This window comes from Pseudoliparis swirei, chromosome 18 (genome assembly GCF_029220125.1).
Source record: "Pseudoliparis swirei isolate HS2019 ecotype Mariana Trench chromosome 18, NWPU_hadal_v1, whole genome shotgun sequence".
Taxonomy (NCBI): Eukaryota; Metazoa; Chordata; class Actinopteri; order Perciformes; family Liparidae; genus Pseudoliparis; species Pseudoliparis swirei.
Genome location: NC_079405.1, coordinates 27,232,637 through 27,245,089, shown reverse-complemented (window position 1 = coordinate 27,245,089; position 12,453 = coordinate 27,232,637). Strand labels below are relative to the sequence as shown.

At 45.3% G+C, this 12,453-nt stretch overlaps 1 protein-coding gene across 1 annotated transcript in view; it reads right to left on the bottom strand.

Moving 5' to 3' along the window:
- Positions 1 to 12,263: 12,263 nt before the first annotated feature.
- suclg2 (succinate-CoA ligase GDP-forming subunit beta) overlaps positions 12,264 to 12,453 on the bottom strand; it is a 95,571-nt gene continuing 95,381 nt past the window's right edge. The window contains exon 11 of the mRNA XM_056438116.1: positions 12,264 to 12,453. This exon is cut by the window's right edge and continues 605 nt beyond it. The gene's annotated coding sequence lies outside the window, so the exon portion shown is untranslated.

Below are 12,453 nucleotides of genomic sequence, written 5' to 3'. Positions count from 1 at the left end.
CCGCCATCCGAGGCCTCGACCCCCGGCGGCGCTCAGCGCTCTGATCCGTGTTTGTTTGAGTAAATATGGAAGATACAAGATGGAGGTGCAGAAACAAGTGCTCCTGTGGAAGGCGGAGGAGGCGTGCTCCACCCACGCGGGCGAGAGCCAACAATAAACTGGCTGTTTTTCCACATTCGATTGCACTTTGTGGTCCATCTTGGGTGCCATTCAGAACCGCTGCTCTCAGCATCCCCCTTTTCCAGAGCGGTGGAACGCAGCGAGTCGGCGCTCCGCCCGCCCGGCCTCAGCTGTTTGGATGGAGTCCTGTCTTGGAACACTGCGCAGGTGGTGCATCGCCTCCTCAATTAGCACCTTTTGTCCTTAAAGAGTTCTTCAAAGAACCATTAATGGTGCCTCAAACGAAAAAAATGGTCCTTCAGGAGGTGATGGTTCTACGTAGAACCACAAAGCTTTTTAAAGAACCTTTGAAGAACCTTTTTTTTCTGTGTGTACTGCATGTGTGTGTGTGTCTCACTCACCCTTCACACACACACTCACTCACTGTGAGGAGAGTCATCGGGCTGAACATGATTAATGCCCCTTGTGGTCCAACCTGACATCTGGAGCACATCTGGAGCACATCCCCCCCCCCCCCCCCCCCCTGAGACCCGGGACAGATAGATCAGGTGAACGCTTCAGGGATTAAACTGGCCAAAGCCTGCTCTCCTGAGCCCCCCCCCCCCCCCCCCCCCAGCCCACCTCTGAGCTCTGCACATTAAGCGGAGACGATATTTATGATGTGGAAATGTCTCTCTATTTATTCAACGTGCAGAGGGATCGAAGTCCCTCGGACTTCTCTTCCTCTTTATTCTTCTCTCCTCCTCCTCCTCCTCTACTTTCGTGTCTCACTCTTCCTGTTCCACGATTGCAACGAAACACCTAGCAATTACTAAAACAACATTTTTTAAATCTAAAGTTCTCTTAAAGTGGCCTATAGCATTTCTGTAAAATCCTAAATATGAATAATAAAAGGGTTCAATTTGATACTAATTATAGGAACAATTGTTTAATTATTACTCTTAAAATAAATATACTCCAATTAACTGCTAATATAATTTATAGACTGTACAGCAGTCTATAAATGTTGTTCTCTGGGGCGTAATGTAACACAAGACGTCATAAAGAATAATTCTACACTGTAAATCAATAAAATACCTGTAATAATATTAATAATAATATCAATAATAATATTAATAATAATATTAATAATAATAATAATATTAATGTCTATCGTCCAGCACGAGGTCACCACAAATTATTCACAGTTTCCCAGGAAGGTAAAGTCCCCATAAAATGTGGCATAATTGATGAAAACTTCATATCACACGTATGGATCGCTATAAATAGAGTAAAATAAAAATAAAATAGAAACACGAGGCAAAAAAAGAAGAGCCAAAAGCCCCACAGGACGTCTACTGGGCCGGCTGCAACACATCAATAGTCCCAATACCACATCGTGGCATCCGTGACCACTTTGGAGAGCACACACACACACACACACACACACACACACCGGCATCTAAGGGAAAGGGGAGTGAAGGAGCCGTGGGGGGGAGTGTGTGAGTGTGACAGTGGATCAATGGCGGTGTTTGTGGCGGCGTTCCCACCGGAGCGCCGCCGTGTGTGAAGTGCCGCCGCCGGTGGCTGAAGGTCCTCTCAGAACGCTCCCCGTGTGTTGAGCCCGGAGCCAAGGTTAAAGCCCGGCTCAAAGACGCCACCGAGCCCGGGCCCGGCTCCCCGGGGCCACGCGCACTCACACAGGCAAAGGGCCCCACAGGAGCCCTTTCTTCTTGCCCTGTGTGTGTGTGTGTGTGTGTGTGTGTGTGTGAAAACAGTAAACAAAGAAACAAATAAGAAAAATAAATAAACCAAAAAGATAAAAAGCAGGCCGTAGATTATTTAATTTAACTAAATGCCAGAAGCCTCTGTAACCAAATTAAAAACACGACGTTGTGACTTCTGCGTCGCGAACGACGAAGAGGAGGAGCACACGCACCCCCCGACCACACGGGGTTAATAACCATGCTGTAAATAAAGTAACACGTTTCATAGAAGGTGGAGACGGGGAGCGGGAGCGTTAACCTCGTGATTCATCCCCACTTCATTCCAGTCGTAATCCCTCGTTGTCGCTTTCCTCCGGCGCCAAACGGCCCCTCAGAGAGAGGCGGGGCCAGGGGCCGCCAACCAATCATGCTCTTTTATTAAAGACGCACAACGCGCATGTGTAGGAGTCACTACACACATACACACACACACACACACACACACTCAATGAAATGTCATGTCGCTCTTCGTCCTGTTGAAGTTATATGTGAAGAGGAAACGTCTCCTCTTCCTCCCAGACCGCATCTTCATCCTCCAGTTGATTATAGAGATGCTAACGAATAGCAAGCCTCTCTCTCTCTCTCTCTGGATGCTCTGTCAAGGTGTCCACATCCCCCCCCCCCATCCCCCCCTCGCGTATAACTGGCTGCGATGTGCCCCCACCCCCCCCCCCCGACAGGCCGCCGCCGTGGCCACGGAGGACCGATGGAATGCTAATTAGCCCGCCGCCACTTGAATTATTCATGCATCTTAATTAGAGGGAGAGATTTCCCATTAGGCTTTTAGATGTGGCTTAAGAGTCTGGCTCCTACTTTGTGTGTGTGTATGTGTGTGTAAACGGATGAGGCCACTACGTGAGGTGTGTGTGTGTGTGTGTGTGTGTGTGCACATTCGATCCCCTAGCTAAACACATATGGCGACCCCGTGCGCGTCAGCAGGTCCGTCTTTTCAATCAGGGGGTTGTCGGTTCAATCCCCGTCCTAGTCCATGTGTCCTTGAGCAAGGCACGTGAGCGTATGTAACTTTGGATCATATATAATGTGATGAAATACACGGAAGTATGCTTGAAATAAGACGAGTAATAAATAAGACGATAATAGATAGCAAGCTGCTCCTCAAACACCGCGCCCTGCTGCGGCCTCCGCTAATGAACGGCGGCGTGCTGCAGCTCCGGCCACCGGAGCGCCGCGGCGCAGCCGGAGTCGCGTCCATCTGCCGCGGCTTAGCGGGGAAATTAGGCACTCGATGTAGCATGTTCGTTTAAGTAATTGGAAAGTAATTAATAACCTGAAAATATAATAATAATGCGCTTCAGCAGCGGCTCCTCTCCTGCAAACCGTTCAGGGGGGGGGGGGGGGGGGAGTGGCTGTACTGCCAACTAGTGTGTGTGTGTGTGTGTGTGTGTGTCTTGTCAGCGTATTACTGTGCAGCTGCTTCATGCACATTTTTGGGGAGTGAGATAAATAGGAATGACAGGAGGAAGTGAAGAGGGGGGGGGGGTCAAATGTTGATTCAAAGATGAGGCCCACATGACATCACTCGCCAGGGTGTTTCGTTGCCCCCCCCCCCCCCCCCCCCACACACACACACACACAGTTTTTTTGGCGGTAGACACTGCGGCATTGGCTCCCGTAACCACGCTGGTGAAATCGGAGCCGGAGGATTACGCCAACATTAACTCCCGGCCTCTAATTACGCTGTTCGGAGATTGTTTTTCATAAATATTTGATGAAATGTCATCTGGGGCTCTGAGGTGCTGCAGGGGGGGGGGGGGGGAGGAGTCAGTTTTCTCACACTAGACTCTCCACTCTTCACATTCCTGCCTTTACTGAAGGACTTTCCTCTACTTTCCTGAAGACCTTTCCTTTTCTGAAGACCTTTCCTTTACTGATGGCCTTTCCTTTCCTTTTCTGAAGACCTTTCCTTTACTGATGGCCTTTCCTTTCCTTTCCTGAAAACCTTTCCTTTCCTGAAGATCTTTCCTTTACTGAAGACCTTTCCTTTACTGAAGATCTTTCCTTTACTGAAGGACTTTCCTTTCCTGAAGACCTTTCCTTGACTGAAGATCTTTCCTTTACTGATGGCCTTTCCTTTCCTTTCCTGAAGACCTTTCCTTTACTGATGGCCTTTCCTTTCCTGAACATCTTTCCTTTCCTGAAGATCTTTCCTTTCCTGAAGATCTTTCTTTTACTGAAGGACTTTCCTTCCCTTTCCTTTACTGAAGACCTTTCCTTTCCTGAAGATCTTTTCTTTACTGGTGGCCTTTCCTTTCCTTTCCTGAAGACCTTTCCTTTCCTGAAGATCTTTTCTTTACTGATGGCCTTTCCTTTCCTTTCCTGAAGACCTTTCCTTTACTGATGGCCTTTCCTTTCCTGAAGATCTTTCCTTTCCTGAAGACCTTTCCTTTACTGATGGCCTTTCCTTTCCTTTCCTGAACATATTTCCTTTCCTGAAGACCTTTCCTTTCCTGAAGATCTTTCCTTTACTGAAGGACTTTCCTTCCCTTTCCTGCCATCTGCAGTCTCGAAACAAGACACACCCATTTCCAGGTGTGGTAACTATGGTAACCAATACAGTGGTGCTGCAATTATGTCTCTGGTATATACAGTATATATATATATTTATATATAGATATATTTATTCATATATATATATATATTAATATATTTTGTTTCATGGCCATTCCGACGCAGCAATGTTCCACTATAAATACCAAATAACTTAGGAGCTTAACTGCACGACTTCTAAGCAGATGGCGGATGTAATAATCTTATCATCTGATAGTTGTGGTATTAATGGCTTCCGACGGCCATTTTATGACACTTCCTCACAGCAGGTGGCGTGTAGCTTCTTCTCCCGCCCCTCGGGACCCCGTCACGTACAGTTACATGATGGCGGACAACCCGTTTTTTTCCGGTCCCTTATTAAATCAGCATTACCACGACGTCGTTCAGAGAGACGCCATCTTTCTCTCCGCTCCTCACACCTCTCCCGAAGCAGATGCCTCGGCAGCTGCTGCACGGGGAGGAACTTTGGGATCGATGCCCGGGATCGAACTCGACAGAGGAGGTTTGTCCTTCAAAGTGTGCGTCAAGGGCGGCGGATTCCAGGTGGAGGAAGACGGGAGGGATGTCCCGGCTCGCTGCCGCCACTTCGTCGCTCCACCAAGACGGCAAATTGACATCTGTTCCCCCGCCTGACGGAGCGGTTTCGCCTTCTCTGTGGACGCAGACATGTTCATCCAAAGGGTTATTTTACAAGTGGTCTGGAGGTCTATATCAGTAATATTGAACTGGAGGTTTATATCAGACTACTGCAGCATTTCCCTTTTTAAAAACTTGTGTTTCAGGTAAGTGTTCAACAGGATTATATATATATATATATGAAAATATATACATATATTTATAAATATATATATATACAAATATATAAAAAAATATATACAAATATATATATTTATAAATATGTATTTATATATATATATTCATATATATATAAATATATATATATATAAAGATAAATATATATATATACATAGAGAAATAAAACATACACGCACATAATATATAAAACAAAATAAAACACACACATATATGTATATATATACAGGACTGTCTCAGAAAATTAGAATATTGTGATAAAGTTCTTTATTTTCTGTAATGCAATTAAAAAAACAAAAATGTCATGCATTCTGGATTCATTACAAATCAACTGAAATATTGCAAGCCTTTTATTCTTTTAATATTGCTGATTATGGCTTACAGCTTAAGAAAACTCAAATATCCTATCTCTAAATATTAGAATATCATGAAAAAGTATACTAGTAGGGTATTAAACAAATCACTTGAATCGTCTAATTAACTCGAAACACCTGGAAACACATTTTCAAATGTTTGATTTTGTTTTGCTGTTATAAATCTTTTTTTTAACTTGGTCTGAGGAAATATTCAAATTTTATGAGATAGGATTTTAGAGTTTTCTTAAGCTGTAAGCCATAATCAGCAATATTAAAAGAATAAAAGGCTTGCAATATTTCAATTGATTTGTAATGAATCCAGAATGCATGACATTTTTGTTTTTTTAATTGCATTACAGAAAATAAAGAACTTTATCACAATATTCTAATTTTCTGAGACAGTCCTGTATATATAAATAAAAACATTAATAAGTAAAAAAAAGGATTTATTAACATTAACAATAGAGCTACATGGTTTGCGTATAAAAATGGAATACAGCTCTTAAAAGAACTAATGCTTAAACTAATGCTTCAACTATTTTTGTTTTCTCTTCTTTTTTTAAGTAGTTCAGATTATTTCTGTGCTCACTTCCCTTTTGGTCAACATTGCTAAAGTTTACTCAGATTTATGATCACGAGTGTTAATCTAAAGTAGCAACGCATTCAACCGAACACACACGCACACACACACACACACACACACACACACAAACACCCACACCAACACGCTCCACTCTACTAAGAATCCCTTTAACTCCCAGCTGGCCACTGCAGGCCTCGGGGTGTCATCGGCTGGCTGTGAAATACTAATCCTCCTCATCACTCCACATCGGATCATCGGACCAGATAAATATGTATACTTTATCACGGAGCCGTACCCCGAGGCTGCGGTGGCGCCCCCACCTGACATCGGCAAGAACAGCTCACTAAAAGTGCCAGGGCTCGGCGTGTGTGTGTGTAGATGTGTGTGTGTGTGGCGATGGATGACTTTCTACTCATGCCGACCTTGGGAGCAGCTTTGGGACTTAATGTGGCTTCCACACTCAAACACACACTCACACACACAGACATGCAGACACTCACACACACACACACTCACACACACTAAAGATGTCGAAATGAGCCCGAGCAAACACTCCAAGTCTGCAGACAGAGAAATTAAAGTATATTTTCCTCTGGCTGAGCAGGATGACCTTCTGGAGCTCATTACAGACGACGGAGCGGAGCGATGAGAGAAGACATGACCCCTCAGATCATCAGAGAACACACGAAGAGCTCAGCTCTCAGGAGAGAGAGGGGGAGGGAGAGATGGGGGGAGGGAGAGAGAGGGAACAGGAGGAGAGGGAGAGAGAGGGGGGGAGAGAGAGAGGGGGGGGAGAGAAAGAGAGAGAGAGAGAAGGAGGGATAAGAAGAGGGAATGGGAGGGAGAGCTAGAGGGAGGGAGAGAAAGGGAGAGAGAGATAGGGAAGGGGGAGAGAGGGAGAGATGAAGAGAGTGGGAGGTATAAGGAGAGGGAATGGGAGGGAGAGCTAGAGGGAGGGAGAGAAAGGGAGAGAGAGAAGGAAGGGAAGAGAGAGAGAGGGACAGAGGGAGAGAGATAATTAAGGAAGGGAAGAGAGAGAAGGAAGGGAAGAGAGAGAGAGGGACAGAGAGGGAGAGAGGGAGGGAGAGAGAGAGAGGGAGAGAGAGAAGGAAGGGAAGAGAGAGAGGGACAGAGGGAGAGAGATAATTAAGGAAGGGAAGAGAGAGAGAGAGGGAGGGGAGAGGAGGAGAGGGGGGGGGGAGAGAAAGAGAGAGAGAGAGAGAAGGAGGGATAAGAAGAGGGAATGGGAGGGAATGGGAGGGAGAGCTAGAGGGAGAGAGAGAAAGGGAGAGAGAGAGAAGGAAGGGAAGAGAGAGAGAGGGACAGAGGGAGAGAGATAATTAAGGAAGGGAAGAGGGAGGGAGAGAGAGAGAGGGAGAGAGAAGGAAGGGAAGAGAGAGAGAGGGACAGAGAGAGGGAGAGAGAGAGAGAGGGAGAGAGAGAAGGAAGGGAAGAGAGCGAGAGGGACAGAGAGGGAGAGAGGGAGGGAGAGAGAGAGGGAGAGAGAGAAGGAAGGGAAGAGAGAGAGGGACAGAGGGAGAGAGATAATTAAGGAAGGGAAGAGAGAGAGAGAGGGAGCGAGAGAGGGAGAGAGGTACTGTAAGAGCGGTCCAGGATGAGTTTGAACTGTTCTTCATGTTTTCAGCTTCATGAGGAAACATCAGCAGATCAAATATTCCTGTTTTTTTTAATCCCGGCTGGCTGAGAGTTTAAAAAAAACGTTCCTAACTTCATCGTTCACCGAAAATATACATTTAAAAAGGTTTTTGAAACTCGTTAATAATTAGAAAATGATACAGAATGTCCAGTGTATTATTGACTAAATAAACAGAGATTATCTCTCTCTCTCTCTCATCTTCCTCATCACGCCTCCATTTGCATGGCGGGCCCTGAGCATCAGCCTCAATAACTCTGCGTCGCTTTGAGAGATGAGTTTTTAATCGGGGAGAGGAGATGAGTTTCTGACCTGCACCTGTTCTGTTTCCACGGTTTCCTGTTTTTTTACCACATCGGGGGGAAAAAAACAAAGTGACCGGCGAGGGTGAATCTGCGGCGGCGGCGGCTCCTTAAGTACTGTCATTGTGCATTCATTAATATCCCCGTATCTGACATGGCGGGGGAAACGGTTCTGGGCAAAATGGGTACTTGTCGTGGTGAGAGAGAGAGAGAGAGAGACTCCCTAACAGGCAATCAGATGGGCTGACAGCAAGTGTCAGTGTGTGTGTGTGTGTGTGTGTGGGAGGTGTGGGTATTTATTCTTCTCCCATTGACCTCTATTGACCCGCGTAATGGAGAATTTTACAAGGGGAAGTGTTTGCGATATCTTTGGGACGTGGGTAATGTGTTCGTCTCTTTCATTACGACCTGCCGGGTGGAGGCGTGGACGTGTGTAACCTCGCACTGCGGTGGATGCAACCGGCTCAAACACACATATTTTAGTCGTATATTTGAAGTTTTGTTGAGTATGAAAGCAGAACTTTGTGTCCGATGTTCACAGGAGAGCGAGCTGGAGAAACGTGATTAAGGGAATTAAAAGTGACGCACGCCGTCCACAGCGTCATAGAAGGTGAACACGGGACTGGGGAACTAAAAAAGTACAATAATTATACATCTATTGGGGAGGAAGGGTGTAGAGCAGGGGTGTCAAACTCATTTTCCACCGTGGGCCACATCAGTATCATGGCCGCCCTCTTAAAGGGCCGGCGTAACTGTATAAACTACTCAAACATAGTGTTAAATAACTCTCTTTGCATTTGATTATTGTTTTTTTGACTGTAGCAATATTTTACATAAGAACATTTCTCTAATATTCTAACATAAATCCATTTAATTTTAAACCTTCAAAATAAAAGCACAGGATATTTTTCTTCAATTTCTTAAAGAAGAGTTGATCATGTGACTTTCAAGCCGTCAGGGCTAAAGGTAAATATAAGGTAAACAAAACGGTAAAAAAAAAGTAAACAGAAAGGTAAATATAAGGTAAACAAAAAGTAAACGCAAAGGTAAATATAAGGTAAATGAAAAGGTTAACAAAAGATAAACAAAAGTTTACAATCAGTCATCTAAAGTATATTCAGCTCAAATTGCTGCCATATGATTTAAATGTTTGAGGCTAAGAATCTCTAGCACCAGTTTACCGGAACACACACACACACAAATAAAAATAAACACACACACACACGCCTCCTGTGATTACCCGGCGCTCCCTCATATGAAGCGGCTCTCCCGTCTCCTCGCTCCCAGCCTTCATCTCGACCCGTTACCGCTCCGCTTTTTACCGTCGCCACAATCACAGGTGACAGGCCACGCCTCCTCCCAGGGCTCGCCACGGGGCCGCGGCCCGTTTGACGGCGATGGCGCCCGACACATGCGGCCCTCGTGTGCTGGAGGCGGCGGCGGCGGGAGGAAAAAAAGAAGGGAGTGAAAAAGATACAGATGACACCATTAAGTGTTAAAGTCACCTTGAAACACACACACACGGATACACAAACACATGCACAAACGTACAGAGATACACACACACATAGACATACACACACATATACTCAAACACACACACATAGAGCTGCACACACATACAGAGATAGACACACACACATACACACTTAAGTCATGATAAAGTGAGTGTGCGTTCTTTTGATCAAACTAATACAAATGAGTATGATGAAGAAGAAGAAGAAGGCTTATCTTCCTCATCACGGGCAGCTCGCCACAGAGCAGGAAGGAAGTCGAGTCAACACACACACATTATTTAAAAATAATTCTAAACCAAACTTGTGTTCAGACTTTGCTCCTGAAACTAAGAGACGACCTCCAACTGTATCGATGGAGGAGACGTCGTTATGGCAACAAGGAGACTCAGACCCCGCGAAGCTTATTGCTGATTCATTTATGTTTTTACTGGTTCTGTTGGCTCCGCTCCTCAGGACGGACGAGGAGACGCACATCCATCCAAAGTCCTTCAATCAGAGACGCAACGGGAATGGATTCCTCCTGGGAGGCCAGATGTGTGAGGACCTGACAGACTGGACTCTCATGGACTCTCATAGACCCTCATGGACTCTCATGGACTCTTATAGACCCTCATGGACTCTTATAGACCCTCATGGACTCTCATAGACTCTCATGGACTCTCATAGACCCTCATGGACTCTCATAGACCCTCATAGACCCTCATGGACTCTTATAGACCCTCATGGACTCTCATGGATTCTTATAGACTCTCATAGACCCTTGTGGACAGAGAGAGAGAGAGAGAGAGAGAGAGAGAGAGAGAGAGAGAGACGCACACACGTTGAACAGCATCCCTGTGCGATGAAGTGCAATAATAATAACAACTAATTTCTTCACATTTGTTGCTTCTGAACGACTCCGATAAACATCCAATAAATATCCAATTAATATCCAATAAACATCCAATAAATATCCAATATCTTCCCGGGAGACGGCCTGACGCCCGTCGCCTGGAGGAGCGCCGTTTCACCGCGAGCTTAAACACCGACGGCGGCTTCACAAAGTGGCAATTACCGTTTTGACATCAATACCGGAGAACGAGGGGAAGAAAAGAAAGAGAAAAGAAAGAGAGCAACAAATAGACAATTACAGAGAAAAACTAACTAAAACTCCCCGTGCATCTTAATGCAGCTTAATTAAAGGAGAAGCCCCCCCCACACACACCTCCAGAGGTATGAGCAGTCAAAGGGGCTCCATGACAGATAACCTCAGGTCGACCTCTAAGAGTGAGTCACGTGGGCACGCGACCTCGTGACCTCCAGCGCGACGCCTCGAATTAAAAAAACAAAACCGGGGCGTCCGAGAAGAAGCCCGCTTTTTGAACGAGCCCTAAAGCCCCGCGTCCCGTTCCTCGGCGGGGAAATGTTCCGACACGCCGGATTGGGGAGGAGGAGGAGCATGAAATAAGGAAATGATTGACCCCTTCAGCCCGTTGCTACGGAGACGGATGCATTACCGTCTCGCACCTCGCTCCACTTTGTGTATCAAGGTTGCCGGTTAATACTCAGCGTGTCGCTTGTAACTGTACGGGAAAGAAAAGATGTCGCGAGGACCCCAAAAGGAGTCCGCTCGACTTCGCCTGGTTAAAAGAAAACTAGTTTTTAAAGGTTTAAAAAATTAAAAAAAAGGAAAGGGAGAGCTCCAGTTTTCAGGATTCCAGTGAGGGGAAAACCTCCTGGTGCACACAGGAGGACACATGCATCATGTGTGTGTGTGTGTGTGTGTGTGTGGGTTGTCCTCTCAGATTGCCTGACAGATAATCCATCACACAGTCAGTGTGTCTGACAGGAAGAGGTCTCAGTCAACTCTCGGCGCCTCTCTCCTCTCTCGGGACAACCTACACTGGAGTTCCATTAAAGGACTGAAGGTGTGCGATTTAGGGATATAAGAGTGTGTGTGTGTGTGTGTGCCTATCCACAGATGAAAAGCAAGAAAGTGTGTAAAATACATATATACTATGTTTTATAAGAGAGTTCTCGGAAACCTGTGATTTTTTTTTACTCTACTGCAGCTTAATCCAAAATCTCCGTATTTCAGTATTAATAAAATCAACCAAAAAAAATATATTTGGTAGGAACTGGTATTATTTTGTCTTCGCATTCGACTGTGCGTGTGTGCAAAAGGCCGACTTGCATGCTTTCTGTAAATGTGCTCTCTCCTGTGAAAGTTGGATTCCGACACAGGTGTCCAACACGAGGCCCGCGGATCGAATCCCCCCCCCCCCCCTACGGCTCGAAAACCATATGATCACCTTTTCTTCAAGAAATGTAAAAAAATATATCCTGTGCTTTTATTTTGAAGGTTTCAAATTAAATGAATTTATACGTTATAAAATTAGAGAAATGTTCTAGTGTTACAATATTTCTACACTTAAATAAACAAATAATCAAATGCAAAGTGTTATTTAACAATATGTTCAGGAGTAGTTTATACAGTGTTACCGGCCCTTTAAGAGGCGGCCGTGACGCTGATGTGGGCCACGGTGAAAATGAGTTGGAATACTTTGTTTTCCTCACTCTCCGTATTTTTCCCGCCCGAATTCTCAAATGAAACCAGACCCTCGTCTTGAAATAGTCGTTTTTTAATTATATATAGTTTTGAAACTGGTCTTCTAGGTGTCAATACAGTTGTACAGTTGTTTCCTCTGAGTGGACGTACAGCTGCTCCCTAAGGACACTTCACTCAAGCCTTCAGGAAACAGATTTAAGTCAGCGCCCGACAGCGCTTCACAACTAAGACGTGGCGTGTAATATTC